We start from the raw sequence: 16890 nt of genomic DNA, 5'->3' as shown, positions 1-16890 counted from the left end.
CTCCATGGCTATTCTAACACCATTAATGGTAGGGATTGTAATAAATAAAAGGAAATGACACAATTCAACAATTAATAAACTATAAATACACTATACTATTCAAGTTTATGTATAGTATTTATAAATAGATAAAAGATAGGACATTTCATGAAATAATAAATCCCCAAATACAAGGAACTGGAACACAAAAGTACCCAAAGCACGAAATTAGGCAGGAATCAACAAGGTAGAAATAAAAACATGACAAACAGATTACATAAAAAGCACAGTATGTGGGTATGTAAGGGTGTATATGTGAGGGGAGTGAACACTCTCGCTTTGTCACAACTCCTCTTCCCACACACACATTCCAGAGCCCATGTGTGTGTGGGAACAGAAGTTGTGACAGAGCGAGTGTTCACTTTTGCGCAGACATGGGATATACATTTTAAAATTAAAATATATAGTTTGTTTGTTTTTGTCCTATCATGATTGTGCCAACCCTATATTCTAGACACCGACCTGAGCGACTCACCCACTAAGGAGAAGTCCAGATCCGTTTTATAGGCCTGCTGAAAGTAGCCTACGCAGCCATGACAGAAAGGTGAACGCAATCAGAGACACACTAAAGCAGCACCGCCCCCTCATGAATCTGAGCCTTGGTCCAAAAGCTAAAGCCCCCGGATGGGTGAGCATCATGTACAAGGATTTTCTCAAAGCTGCTAATGAGAACCTTGACGACCTCATAACTAGCCAGTAGGAATTCCGATGGAGTACCCCACCCAGGTAGTGGCAGTGCTGGTAAAACTGACTGCAGTAACCCATGGGGAGGGAATCACACTCGAACAATCAGAGAGGGGACATATGATTGTGGCCCTGGCGGCACAGAATATTCAAACGGTTTGACTGCACAGAGGTGCTTGGGAAGATGGGTCACAACGGGGGACCAGCTTGTGTGGGTATTGGGGGGAAGGGAGGTATCCGGGCTCCATCAACTAGGACTAGATATTGGTTAATCAAATCTTCCCATTTCTGCTCAATTTGGCATGCCTTCTTAAACAGCCCAACTGTATACGCATTCACTCATCAAGTCTTCTCATAAGTTGTGCTCGGGGATTTGAATTTCTGCTTTTGTGTTGTTGTTGTGTGTGTGTGTGTGTGTGGGGGGGGGCATCCCACAACTGTTGACAGAAATCTAGAATTCCTACTACCGGCTGTTGTTATGGGTAATAATCCTTCGTAGAAGTGCTTATATTAGTAAGCATACTATTCGACAATTGTGGAAATCAATATATCATGTTAATATACAGTACCAGTACCACAATAACATACGCACTATACACACACATAGATTTAGAACTGTAGATATATGGTAGTGGTGGAGTAGGGGCCTGAGGGAACACAGTGTGTTGTGAAATCTGTGATATGTATTGTAATGTTTTTAAAATTGTATAAACTGCTTAAATTTTGCTGGACCCCAGGACCCAATGGGGATCCATAATAAATCCAAATACCAGTCAGAAGTTTGGACAAACCTACTCATTCCAGGGTTTTTATTTATTTTTGCTATTTTCTACATTGTAGAATAATAGTGAGGACATCAAAACTATGAAATAACACATATGTTGAGCACTTGTTGCCTGCTTTTCCTTCACTCTGTGGTCCAACTCATCCCAAACCATCTCAATTGGGTTGAGGTCGGGTGATTGTGACTCAATTATTATGGTGGGAGATTATAATACGGTTTTAAGTACCTCAATGGACTGTAAAGGAAATCACACACGGGCTCCCGAGTGGCGCAGCAGATTAAGGCACTACATCTCAGTGCAAGAGGTGTCACTGCAGGCTCCCATAGGGCGGTGCACAATTGGCCCAGCGTCATCCAGTTTTGGCCAGGGTAGGCCTTCATTGTAAATAAGAATTTGTTCTAAACTGGAGTGCCTAGTTAAATAAAGGTTAAATAAAATGTTTAAATAAATTGTGGAGTCCAGGTCATCTGATGCATCACTCTCCTTCTTAGTCAAATAGCCCTTACACAGCCTGGAGGTGTGTTTTGGGTCATTATCCTGTTGAAAAACAAATGATAGTCCCACAAAGCGCAAACCAGATGGCATGACATATCGCTGCAGAATGCTGTGGTAGCTATGCTGGTTAATTGTGCCTTGAATTCTAAATAAATCACAGACAGTGTTACCAGCAAAGCACCCCCACACCATCACACCTCCTCCATGCTTCACGGTGGGAACCATACACACAGAGATCATTCGTTCACTTACTCTGCATCTCACAAGACACAGTGGTTGGACTCATGAAACCAAAGGACAGATTTACACCAGTCTAATGTCCATTGCTTGTGTTTCTTCACCCAAGCAAGTCTCTTCTTATTATTGGTGTCATATAGTAGTGGTTTCTTTGCAGCAATTCAACCATGAAGGCCTGATTCACGCTGTCTCCTCTGAATAGTTGATGTTGCGATGTGTCTGTTACTTGAACTCTGTGAAGCATTTATTCGGGCTGCAATCCTCTGGGTCTTCCTTTCCTGTGGCGGTCCTCATGAGAGCCAGTTTGATCATAGCGCTTGATGGTTTTTGCGACTGCACTTGAAGAAACTTTCAAAGTCCGGATTGACTGACCTTCATGATGGACAGTCATTTCTCTTAGTTATTTGTGCTGTTCTTGACATAATATGGACTTGGTCTTTTACCAAATAGGGCTATCTTCTGTATACCCCCCCTACCTTGATACAACACAACTGATTGTCTCACATGCATTAAAAAGGAACTTTTAACAAGGCACACCAGTTAATTGAAATACATTCCAGGTGACTACCTCATGAAGTTGGTTGAGAGAATGCCAAGAGTGTGCAAAGCTGTCATCAAGGCAAAGGGTGGCTACTACCAATATTTTTGGTTACTACATGATTCCATATGTGTTATGTCATAGTTTTGATGTCTTCATTTTTATTCTACAATGTCCAAAATAGTAAAAATAAAGAAAAACCCCTGAATGAGTAGATGTGTCCGAACTTTTGACTGGTACTGTATATAATAATTTATCGAGCTTAGAGGCAATACATGATTCAATTATTATGGTGGTAGATAATAAAACAGTTTTAAGTACATCAATGGACTTTAAAGGAAATCACACTACAAGCTATCACCCTCATGCACTTAAGGAAATTACTAATATTATTGATATATTGGAACTAGTGGACATATAGAGGCTTAAATATCCTGACCTAGTGAGATATACATGGCGGAGGCTCAATCAAGCTAGTCGTCTTGGCTATTTTCTTATGTCATTTTTGCTGGCACCAAAAGATAAAATAGTATTGATAAGGGACAGAATGCTGTTGGACCATCAAATAATTGGTATACACATTACTCTTACAGAATTTCGGTGAGGACGAGGATATTGGAAATTTAATCAAAGCCTACTGGATGACAAATAGATTTTAACCAACGCAGAAGAATTCCTAACTGCCTTTTTCCTACATAACGTAGGTACAGCAGATCCCTTTATTTTATGGGACACTTTTAAATGTGTCTTTAGAGGCCATGTAATTCAATACTCATCTTTAAAACAAAAACAATTTAGGTCAAAAGAGTTCATCTTAAAACCTCTCTGGGGTATGTGGGACGCTAGCGCGGGACACCCTAACAGCCAGTGAAATAGCAGGGCGCCAAATTCAAAACAACAAAACTCCTCATAATTCAAATTTCTGAAACATACAACTATTATATCCCATTTTAAAGATACACTTCTCGTTAATCCAACCACATTGTCCGATTTCAAAAAGGCTTTACGGCAAAAGCATAACATTAGATTATGTTAGGACTGCACCTAGACAAGAAAAACCACACAGCCAAACCACAAGCAAGGAGAGGCGTCACAAAAACCAGAAATACAGCTAAAATGAATCACTAACCTTTGATGATCTTCATCAGATGGCACTCATAGGACTTCATGTTACACAATACATGTATGTTTTGCTCGATAAAGTTCATATTTATATCCAAAAAAACCATTTTACATTGGCGTGTAATGTTCAGAAATGTTTTGCCTCCCAAAACTTCCGGTGAATGAGCACATCAATTTACAAAAATACTCATCATAAACGTTGATAAAATATTCAACTGTTATTCAAAGAATTATAGATACACTTCTCCTTAATGCAACCGCTGTGTCAGATTGCAAAAAAGCGTTACAGCGAAAGCACACTTTGCAATAATCTGAGTACGGCGCTCAGTCACAAAACCAAACCCGCCATTTTGTGGAGTCAACAAAACTCAGAAATAGCATTATAAATATTCACTTACCTTTGATGATCTTCATCGGAATGCACTCCCAGGAATCCCAGTTCCACAATAAATGTTCATTTGTTTCGATAAAGTCCATCCTTTATGTCCAAATACCTCCATTATGTTCGCACATTCAGTCGAGTAATCCACTGCTTGCGCAGTGAGTAGAGACGAAAAGTAAAAACAGTTATATTACAGTTCATAGAAACATGTCAAACGATGTACAGAATCAATCTTTAGGATGTTTTTATCATAAATCTTCCATAATATTCCAACCGGATGATTCCTTTGTCTTCAAAAAAGAAAAGGAACACAGCGAACTCTCACATGAGCGCATGCCACTGAGCTCATGTCATTTTCTCAGTCATCTGATTCCAATGGCTCTTATTCTCTCCCCATTCATAGTAGAAGCATGAAACAACGACCCCACAGACACTGTATATTGGATAGGGAATCACTTGAAAAACTACAAACCTCAGATTTCCACACTTTCTGGTTGGATTTTTTTCTCAGGTTTTTGCCTGCCATATGAGTTCTGTTATACTCACAGACATCATTCAAACAGTTTTAGAAACTTCAGAGTGTTTTCTATCCACATCTACTAATAATATGCATATCTTAGCTTCTGGGACTGAGTAGCAGGCAGTTTACTCTGGGCACCTTCTTCATCCGGACGTCAAAATACTGCCCCCTACCCAAGAGAGGTTAAAAAAAGGAAATAGACGAAATAACACTACCGATATAGATAGCAATAAAAACTGTAACATAGAGGCACAGAATAAGTTAGAGGAAAAACAAAAAGAAATGGAGGAACTTATTCAAGAAAGATCACGTGTAATATATTATAAAAAATAATCCGAACTGGATGGAATATGGGGAAACATCGGCCAAATCTTTTTTTTAATCTTTTTAATAATTTACAGAAACTTGTTACAAATGACATCATTTGTAACAAGTCATCCATGATTCACCAAACAATATTTTGAAAGAGGAAGCGAAATACTTTAAGCCAGTGGCGACCCGTCACCTGTTTAGCAAAAAAAAAACATTTTAAATATTTTTGTTGCTTGTTTTGCATGTTATTTTGGCATTAATACGTGTCACATATCAGTTTGCAAACAATGTAAAATGAAAATGTTTTTGAGTTAATAAACATGGTCTCTTTTTTGCTTTCCTGCTCCAAAAGCTCCAAAATGCAGGTGTTTCAGCCTAGCTCAGAGTTTTCTGTGGTGGAGGGGCAGCCAGCAGAAAATAGAGTGTAGGAGTCGGTAATCTTCTCTAGTTGCGCCGGGATTGGCTCAGTGTTCTGTCACTCATGAGGACACGAACTCACCGCAAAATCTACAGGGAGAGCTAAAAAGTTCAAGCCCCCTTGGGTGCTGCCATAGATTTACATTAGAAGAGCCCATCCAAGAAGGCTCAAGGTCATTGGCCACAGATAAAATGATGTCAAAATCCGTTATATCTACCGTAGCTTTGATTGGACTGATCATGTCAACATCATACTTTCAAAATCTTCGCTAGCAAGCTACACAAGAAGTCATCATCATAAATCACATCAACAGTCTACTGTCAAATCCTTTTTAATCCTTGTCACATGAAAATAAATTATAGAAATGATAGAAATATAAGATGGCGTCGAAGAGGATGGGTGACATTTTACATGCTCCTAACCAACTATGCTATTTTGTTCGTTTTTTGCGTTGTTTGTAACTTATTTTTTTACTTATTTTGTACATAATGTTGCTGCTACCATCTCTTATGACCAAAAATAACTTCTGGACATCAGAACAGCGATTAATCACCATGAACTGGAAGAAGTGTTTTCCTTTTACGAGTCCGATGAGAAGGATATACTGCTTTCCCGGGAACAGGCCCAAATGCACTTAATTTTATCGTGAAGAAAAGACGGAGGAAAAGAAGACGCAGATCGGGCTGCCTTCTGAGTAAACTACTTGCAGTCATTGGAAAATAAAATTGATGACTTACAATTATGATTATCCTACCAACGGGACATTAACCTGTTTGGGATAGGGGGCAGTATTTTCACGGCCGGATAAAAAACGTACCCGATTTAATCTGGTTACTACTCCTGCCCAGAAACGAGAATATGCATATAATTAGTAGATTTGGATAGAAAACACTCTAAAGTTTCTAAAACTGTTTGAATGGTGTCTGTGAGTATAACAGAACTCATATGGCAGGCCAAAATCTGAGAAGATTCTATACAGGAAGTGCCCTGTCTGACAATTTGTTCTCCTTCTAGGGCATCTCTATCAAAAATACAGCATCTCTGCTGTAATGTGACATTTTCTAAGGCTTCCATTGGCTCTAGGAAGGCGCCAGTAAGTGCAATGAGAGCTCTCCAGTCTCTGGGCGAAAAACAGCAGGGGTTTTTGTGAGTGGTCCTGCTGAGAACAATGACACTGAGGCGTGCGCACGAGACGACTCCATGTTTTTCTTTCAGTGTTTGAATGAACACAACGTCGCCTGGTTGGAATATTATCGCTATTTTACGAGAAAAATAGCATACAAATTTATTTTAAACAGCGTTTGACATGCTTCGTAGTACAGTAATGGAATATTTTGAATTTTTTTGTCACGAAATGCGCCCGCGCGTCACCCTTCGGATAGTGACCTCAACGCACGAACAAAACGGAGCTATTTGGATATAACTATGGATTATTTCGAACCAAAACAACATTTGTTGTTGAAGTAGAAGTCCTGGAAGTGCATTCTGACAAAGAACAGTAAAGGTAATCCAATTTTTCTTATAGTAAATCTGAGTTTGGTGAGGGCCAAACTTGGTGGGTGTCAAATTAGCTAGCCGTGATGGCCGGGCTATCTACTCAGAATATTGCAAAATGTGCTTTCACCGAAAAGCTATTTTAAAATCTGACACCGCGATTGCATAAAGGAGTTCTGTATCTATAATTCTTAAAATAATTGTTATGTTTTTTGTGAACGTTTATCGTGAGTAATTTAGTAAATTCACCGGAAGCTGGTTTTTGATATAAATATGAACTTGATTGAACAAAACATGCATGTATTGTATAACATAATGTCCTAGGAGTGTCATCTGATGAAGATCATCAAAGGTTAGTGCTGCATTTAGCTGTGGTTTTGGTTTTTGTGACATATATGCTTGCTTTGAAAATGGCTGTGTGATTATTTTTGGGAGGGTACTCTCCTGACATAATCTAATGTTTTGCTTTCGCTGTAAAGTCTTTTTGGTAGCGGAACGTCTGTCCCTAACAGGTTAAAAACTGTAATATCTTATGTTTCACCGAGTCGTGGCTGAACGACGAAATGGATAATATAGAGCTGGCGGGATTTTCCATGCACTGGCAGAACAGAGAAGAAGCTACGTCTGGTAAGACAAGAGGTGGTATGTGTGTCTTTTTGTCTATAACAGCTGGTGCGCGATGTCTAATATTAAAGAAGTCTCGAGGTATTGCTCGCCTGAGGTAGAGTACCTTATGATAAGCTGTAGACCACACTATCTACCAAGAGAGTTCTCATCTATATTATTTGTAGCCGTCTATTTACCACAACAGACCGATGGTGGCACTAAGGCCGCACTCAACCAACTCTATAAGGCCAAAAGCAAACAAGAAAATGCTCATCAAGAAGCAGCGCTCCTACTGGCCGGGGACTTTAATAATGCAGGGAAACTTAAATTAATTTTACCAAATTTTTACCAGCATGTCACATGTGCAACCAGAATAAAGAAACTCTAGACCACCTTTACTCCACACACAGAGATGCATACAAAACTCTCCCCCGCCCTCCATTTCGCAAATCTGACCGTAATTCTATCCTCCTGATTCTTGCTTACAAGAAAAACTAAAGCAGGAAGTACCAGTGACTCGCTCAATACGGAAGTGGTCAGATGACGCGGATACTACGCTACAGTACTGTTTTGCTAGCACAGACTGAAATATGTTCCGGCATTCATCCAATGGCATTGAGGAGTATACCACCTTAGTTATCGGCTTCATCAATAAGTGCATCGACGACGTCGTCCCCACAGTGACCGTACGTACATATCCCAACCAGAAGCCACGGATTACAGGCAACATCTGCATCGAGCTGAAGGATAGAGCTGCCGCATTTAAGGAGAGGGACACTAATCCGGACGCTTACAAGAAGTCCCGCTATGCCCTCAGACGAACCATCAAACAAGCAAAGTGTCAATACAGGATTAAGATTGAGTCCTGCTGCACAACCTCTGACGCTCGTTGGATGTGGCAGGGCTTGAAAAGTATTACGGACTACAAAGGGAAACCCAGACACGAGCTGCCAAGTGACGCAAGCCTACCAGACGAGCTAAATGCCTTTTATGCTTGCTTCGAGTCAAGCAATACTGAAGCATGCACGAGAGCACCAGCTGTTCTGGACGACTGTGTGATAATGCTCTCGGAAGCCGATATGAGCAACACCTTTAAACAGGTCAACATTCACAAAGCCGCTGGACCAGACGGATTACCAGGACGTGTACTCAAAGCATGCACAGATACAACTGGCAAGTGTCTTCATTGACATTTTCAACCTCTCCCTGACTGAGTCTGAAATACATGTTTCAAGCAGACCACCACAGTCCCTGTGCCCAAGGAAGCGAAGGTGACATGCCTAAATGATTACCACCCTGTAGCACACACGTTGGTAGCCATGAAGTGCTTTGAAAGGCTGGTCATTGCTCACATCAAGAGCATCCACAGCAGATCCACAGATGACGCAATCTCAATCTCACTCCACACTGCCCTTTCCTACCTGGACAAAAGGAGCACCGATGTGAGAATGCTGTTCATTGACTACAGCTCAGCGCTCAACACCATTGTGCCCACAAAGCTCTTCACTAAGAACCCTGGGATTAAACACCTCCCTCTGCAACTGGAACCTGAACTTCCTGACAGGCCGCCCCCAGGTGGTAGCAACATTTCTGCCACGCTGATCCTCCACACTGGGGCCCCTCAGGGGTGTGCACTTAATCCCCTCGTGTACTCCGTTCACCCACGACTGCGTGGCTAAACACGACTCCAACACCATTATTAAGTTTGCTGACAACAACAGTGGTAGGCCTGATCATGACAACGATGAGACAGCCTATAGGGAGGTGGTCAGAGAACTGGCAGTGTGGTGCCAGGACAACCTCTCCCTCAATGTGAGCAAGACAAAGGAGCTGATCATGGACTACAAAAGGCGGGCCGAACAGGCCCCCATTAACATTGACGGGTCTGTAGTGGAGCGGGTGGAGAGTTTCAAGTTCTTTGGTGTCCACATCACCAACGAACTATCATGGTCCAAACACACCAAGACAGTCGTGAAGAGAGCTTGACAAAACCTTTTCCCCCTCAGGAGACTGAAAAGATTTGGTATGGGTCCCCAGATCCTCAAAAAGTTCTCCAGCTGCACCATTGAGAGCTTCCTGACCGGTTGAATCACCGACTGGTATGGCAACTGCTCGGCATCTGAGCTTAAGGTGCTACAGAGGGTAGTGCATACGGCCCAGTACATCACTGGGGCCAAGCTTCCTGCCATCCAGGACCTATATAATAGGCGTGTCAGAGGAATGCCCATAACATTGTCAGAGACTCCAGTCACCCAAGTCATAGACTGTTTTCTCTGCTACCGCACAACAAGTGGTACCGGAGCGCCAAGTCTAGGACCAAAAGGCTCCTTAACAGCTTCTACCCCCAAGCCATAAGACTGCTGAACAATCAATAAAATGGCCACCGAACTATTTACATTGACACCACCCCTCCTCCATTTGTTTTGTACACTGCTGCTACTCACTGTTCATTATCTATGCATAGTCACTCACCCCTACCTACATGTACAAATTACTTCAACGAACCTGTACCCCCGCAGACTGTCTCGGTATATAGCCTCGTCATTGTTATGTTATTGTGTTACTTTTTATAATTTTTTCTTTTTTACTTTTGTTTATTTGGTAAATATTTTCTTAACTCTTCCTGAACTGCACTGTTGGTTAAGGGTTTGTAAGTAAGCATTTCACGGTAAGGTCTACACTTGTATTCGGGGCATGTGACAAATAAAGTTTGATTTGATTTGAGAAAAAAACATACCGATGCGCATCGGCCATTGAACATAAACATTACACAACAAGTTGGAAATCGCAACTTGAGTGTCAGGAGGTCTATGTGTAGCTGGTGTATAGGAGTCAGCAGCAGGACAGCAGATAAGAGTAAATAAACATATTTTACTCAACAATTAATAAATCCAATACAAAAACAGAGCCCACAATAATGGATCTACCTACATAGAAACAATTACTCACAAACAAACATGGGGGAACAGAGGGTTAAATAATGAACAGGTAATTGGGGGATTGAAACCAGGTGTGTAAGACAAAGACAAAACAAATGGAAAATGAAAAGTGGATGGCTAGAAGACCGGTGACGTCGACCGCCGAATGCCGCCCGAACAAAGAGAGGGACCGACTTCGGCGGAAGTAGGAACATTGAGGGTATCTTTTCCAAGCTTAAAATGATAAACATTCACACGCAACACCATGGGCCAGAAAAGGATGACTATATTGACCGTGCTGTCAATCCAGCATGACTTCTGCCGCGTTCAAAACAACTGGAAACTCTTAACTGAGAAATCTCAGACTTCAGCGATGTAACGCCCTGGCCATAGAGTGTTTTTTTGTTCTTTATTTTGGTTAGGCCAGGGTGTTACATTGGGTGGGCGTTCTATGTTCTTTTTCTAGGTTTTTGTATTTCTGTGTTTTGGGCCATGTGTGGCTCTCAATCAGGCACAGCTGAAGTTCGTTGTTGTTGATTGGGAGTCACACATAAGGAGCATGTTTTTCCTTTGGGTTTTGTGGGTAATTGTTTCTGTTAGTGTTTTGTACTTGACAGGACTGTTTTGCTGTCGTCTTTTGTTTATTTTTGTAGTGTTCACTTTTTCATAAAAAATTCTAATGATGAACACATCCTCCGCTGCGTATTGGTCCACCTTTTCCGACGATGACTTCTCTATTTCATCTGACGACGAAGACAGCCGTTACAGAATTACCCACCAACAACGGACCAAGCAGCGGAGGAAGGAGAAGCGCCAGGAGAGGAGCGTTCAGGATTCGTGGACTTGGGAGGAAATCCTTGACGGGAAAGGACCATGGGCTCAAGCTGGGGATTATCGCCTCCCGCAGTGGGAGATTGAGGCGGCGAGAGCTGAGAGGCGCTGGTATGAGGAAAGGGAGCGCAGCAGACACGAGAGGCAGCCCCCCCAAAAAAATTGGGGGGAACACGGGGAGATTGGCGGAGTCAGGCGGTAGACCTGAGCCAACTCCCCGTGCTTACCGGAAGCAGCGTGGTACTGGTAAGACACCGTGTTATGCTGTGGAGCGCACGGTGTCCCCAGTGCGCGTGCATAGCCCGGTGCGCTACATACCAGCCCCCCGCAAGGTGCCATGCGAGTGCAGGTATCGAGCCAGGGCGGATGGTGCCAGCTCAGCGCGTCTGGTCTCCAGTGCGCCTCCTCGGTCCAGGTTATCCTGCGCCGGCGTTGCGTACTGTGTCTCCAGAGCGCTGGGAGGGTCCAGTTCGCCCAATGCCTGCTCTCCACCCGTGCCGGGCCAAAGTGGGCATTCAGCCTGGAGTAAGCATATCGAGCGTACATACCAGAAGTCCAGTGCTCCCCCACAGCCCGGTTTATCCTGTGCCTCCTCCTCGGTCCAGGCCTCCAGTGGGTCTCCCCATCCTGGTCCGTCCTGTGCCTCCTCCTAGGTCCAGGCCACCAGTGGGTCTCCCCATCCTGGTCCATCCTGTGCCTCCTCCTATGTACAGGCCACCAGTGGGTCTCCCCATCCTGGTCCATCCTGTTCCGCTTCCTAGGTCCAGGCCTCCAGTGGGTCTCCCCATCCTGGTCCGTCCTGTGCCTCCTCCTAGGACCAGGCCACCAGTGGGTCTCCCCATCCTGGTCCGTCCTGTGCCACCTCCCAGGACTAGGCCTCCAGTGGGTCTCGCCAGTCCGGAGCCGCCAAAGCTGCCCGCCAGTCCGGAGCCACCAGAGCTGCCCGCCAGTCCGGAGCCGCCAGAGCTGCCCGCCAGTCCGGAGCCACCAGAGCTGCCCGCCAATCAGGAGCCGCCAGAGCTGCCCGCCAGTCAAGGGCCGCCAGAGCCGCCCGCCTGTCCGGAGCCGCCAGAGCCGCCCGCCTGTCCGGAGCCGCCAGAGCCGCCCGCCAGTCAGGAGCCGCCAGAGCCGCCTGCCAGTCAAGGGCCGCCAGAGCCGCTACCTGTCCAGAGCTGCCCGCTTGTCCGGAGCCGCCAGAGCCGCCCGCCTGTCCGGAGCCGCCAGAGCCGCCCGCCTGTCCAGAGCCGCCAGAGCCGCCCGCCTGTCCAGAGCCGCCAGAGCCGCCCGCCTGTCCAGAGCAGTCAGAGCCGCCCGCCAGCCCGGTGAGTCCTGTGCCTACGCCTAGGGCCAAGCCTCTAACATGTCTCCTCAGCCTGGTGAATCCTGGGTCAGTGCCGCCAGAGCCGCCAGGGCCGCCCGCCACCTGGGCGCAGCCATCGCCGCCCGCCAGCCGGGCGCAACCAGGGTCGCCCGCCAGCCAGGCGCAGTCAGGGTCGCCCACCAGACCTTCGGCGCGGCCAGGTGCGCCACCTAAGAGGGCGACGCCGAGGGTGGAGCAGAGGCCACGTCCCGCACCTGAGCCGCCGCCATAGGAAGGCCCACCCGGACCCTCCCCTTCAGTGTCAGGTTTTGCGGCCGGAGTCCGCACCTTGGGGGGGGGTACTGTAACGCCCTGGCCATAGAGAGGGGTTTTTTGTTCTTTATTTTGGTTAGGCCAGGGTGTTACATTGGGTGGGCGTTCTATGTTCTTTTTCTAGGTTTTTGTATTTCTGTGTTTTGGGCCGTGTGTGGCTCTCAATCAGGCACAGCTGAAGTTTGTTGTTGTTGATTGGGAGTCACACATAAGGAGCATGTTTTTCCTTTGGGTTTTGTGGGTAATTGTTTCTGTTAGTGTTTTGTACCTGACAGGACTGTTTTGCTGTCGTCTTTTGTTTATTTTTGTAGTGTTCTCTTTTTCATAAAAAATTCTAATGATGAACACATCCTCCGCTGCGTATTGGTCCACCTTTTCCGACGATGACTTCTCTGTTTCATCTGATGACGAAGACAGCCGTTACAAGCGAGTACAAGACAACTGGGAAAAATGAGCCCCAACTGGGAAAATACGTTTTGAGCGGTCATCCAACTTGGAATTCCGAGTGGGGAGCTCTGGCCTCTTTCTTGAGATCCGACCTGCAAATAACTGACGACATGATTTAACCTTGTTTTTTCAGAGTTCCCAGTTGTCTTGAAAGCACCATAAATCCAGAGAATGACAGACTTTGATGACAAAGTTTCATTATAAACATGTGCCCAGATGAAGGACTGCCGCACCACATTCCTGTTCAAGTGAGCACAGCACAACGGTGAGTCCAAAAATGTATTGTATGCTGCTGCATAAATGATGCCAGGGAGATATGTATGTATACTATAGCTAAGAAACTAATACTAAGTGTATGTTGTGTAGTAAGCTGTTACTAGCCTATGTGTCTCACCCTAATAATTTGGTATTTTTCCCCCTCATAACTTAGCCTACGGTTCTGACTTGATACTGCACATGTAGACTATAGCCTTTTAGAGAAATGTCATCATCGAATATAATGACAGCAAGAGCTGTCATTGTCTGCTTAGATGTCCCCTTTATTTATCCTACAGTTCTGATTTGGTGTACAGGGAGAATACTCCACATTTCAAAAGTGCTGAACATATACTTACAGTTGAAGTCGGAAGTTTACATACACTTAGGTTGGAGTCATTAAAACTCGTTTCAACCACTACACATTTCTTGTTAACAAACTATAGTTTCGGCAAGTCGGTTAGGACATCTACTTTGTGCATGACACAAGTAATTTTTCCAACAATTGTTTAGACAGATTGTTTCACTTATAATTCACTGTATCACAATTCCAGTGGGTCAGAAGTTTACATACGTTGACTGAGAAGTTGACTGAGAGGTTTACATACGTTGACTGAGAAGTTTACATAAGTTGACTGTGCCTTTAAACAGCTTGGAAAATTCCAGAAAATGATGGCATGGCTTTAGAAGCTTCTGATAGGCTAATTGACATAATTTGAATAAATTGGAGATGTGGATGTATTTCAAGACCTACCTTCAAACTCAGTGACTCTTTGCTTGACATCATGGGAAAATCAAAAGAAATCAGCCAAGACCTCAGAAAGAAATTTGTAGACTTCCACAAGTCTGGTTCATCCTTATGAGCAATTTCCAAACACCTAAAGGTACCACGTTCATCTGTACAAACAACAGTACGCAAGTATAAACACCATGGGACCACACAGCTGTCCTACCACTCAGGAAGGAGACGCGTTCTGTCTCCTAGAGATGAACGTACTTTGGTGCGAAAAGTGCAAATCAATCCCAGAACAACAGATGCTGGAGGAAACAGGTACAAAAGTATCTATATCCACAGTAAAACAAGTCCTATATCGACATAACCTGAAAGGCCGCACAGCAAGGAAGAAGCTACTGCTACAAAACCCTCATAAAAAAGCCAGACGACGGTTTGCAACTGCACTTGGGGACAAAGATCATACTTTTTGGAGAAATGTCCTCTGGTCTGATGAAACAAAAATAGAACTGTTTGGCCATCATGACCATCGTTTGGAGGAACAAGGGGGAGGCTTGCAAGCTGAAGAACACCGTCCCAACCGTGAAGCACGGGGGTGGCAGCATCATGTTGTGGGGGTGCTTTGCTGCAGGAGGGACTGGTGCATTTCACAAAACAGACGGCATCATGAGCGAGGAACATTATGTGGATATATTGAAGCAACATCTCAAGACATCAGTCAGGAAGTTAAAGCTTGGTCGCAAATGGGTCTTCCAAATGGACAATGACCCCAAGCATACTTCCAAAGTTGTGGCAAAATGGCTTAAGGACAACAAAGTCAAGGTATTGGAGTGGCCATCACAAATCCCTGACCTCAATCCTATAGAGAATTTGTGGGCAGAGCTGAAAAAGCGTGTGCGAGCAAGGAGGCCTACAAAACTGACTGTTACACCAGCTCTGTCAGGAGGAATGGGACAAAATTCACCCAACTTATTGTGGGAAGCTTGTGGAAGGCTACCGAAAACGTTAGACCCAAGTTAAACAATTTAAAGGCAATGCTACCAAATACTAATTGAGTGTATGTAAACTTCTGAGCCACTGGGAATGTGATGAAAGAAATAAAAGCTGAAATAAATCATTCTCTCTACTATTATTCTGACATTTCACATTCTTAAAATAAAGTGGTGACCCTAACTGACCTAAGACAGGGAATTTTTACTAGGATTAAATGCCAGGAATTGTGAAAAACTGAGTTTAAATATATTTGGCTAAGGTGTATGTAAACTTCCGACTTCAACTCTACCTAGGGATAGCGTGTTCCTTTTTTCAGTTGGACTTCTGCCTATTTAGACACATTGAATGCACTACATTTATTTAGACTACATGGTGGTCAAATCTCTAAGTGAGAATGTCCCCAAAAAAACTTTGAGAAAGCTAAAGAAGCTTGGGATGGCGGGACTGGAGGGGGTTAGTAGAGACAGGCACTGATTCTCATGTAGCCCAAGCTGGGATGAATACTCTGTGGGTGTTTCTCAAAATGTATACTGCCTTGCTCCGAGCATGCAAATTGGAGAACTGGAGGGTCGGAGTATGAGTCCAAATCAAAGTATGCGAAACGGTGCATGGAGGACACTTCTCGATTGCATACTCTGTTTGTACATATTTTGAAGCATGCATCTACCTTGGATGACATTGGTTTTAGGTCATTTTTGCCTGTTAAATCATCTGATTAGCTACATTATTACAATTCACATATACAGTATCTAGCTGATAATTATGAAGTAAAATGGTTACTTTGTGTATATATTGTTTCGTCTCTATTGTTGCCTTTGTCCTGGCTGGAAGAAGGTTCGGTGAATGGGGAGATGCAGCGTGAGGTAATACAGTAGGGGGAGTGTGAGCGCTTCTCAAATGAAATGTTTTAGTGTTCTCCACACTCTCTTCCTCACAACAATGTACTTAAGAGAACGTCCTCTGAGAATGCACTTGGAGCATGAGCGTGTGGAACACAGTAGTATGCATATTGAGAAACATCCTGTGTCTCCGTCTCCTCTGCCCTGCAAGCATCACCCCAATCCATAGTTCAACTGGATACCATGTATTGTTGAGGATGGATTAAAGCCTATATGAATTGGAGCAGCAGTGTGTTTTTTTTATTGGGTTTTCAATAATGGATATGGAAAGTAAGCATTCGAACCCCATTGGTTCATGGCCATTCAGTGTTATCTTGGGACTTTTTGGGGAACAGCTCTGAGATATTTCTCTTATAGTTAAGAAGTGACCGAGCTTATTTCAAGATTCTATTCTTTTCACTTCCAGTTTTTAGGAAAAGGGAACAAAAATGATTTAGTAGTATAGTGCCCTAATGTACTCACACTTCCACTACGGTATAAAATTTGTTTCATTTGCTACACAGCTTTTTTAGTCAGTCAAACACATCTCATAGAGAATGGGGGTCAGTC

Source organism: Salmo salar, chromosome ssa19 (assembly GCF_905237065.1).
Source record: "Salmo salar chromosome ssa19, Ssal_v3.1, whole genome shotgun sequence".
Classification (NCBI taxonomy): domain Eukaryota; kingdom Metazoa; phylum Chordata; class Actinopteri; order Salmoniformes; family Salmonidae; genus Salmo; species Salmo salar.
Note: the sequence above shows the minus strand (reverse complement) of the source record.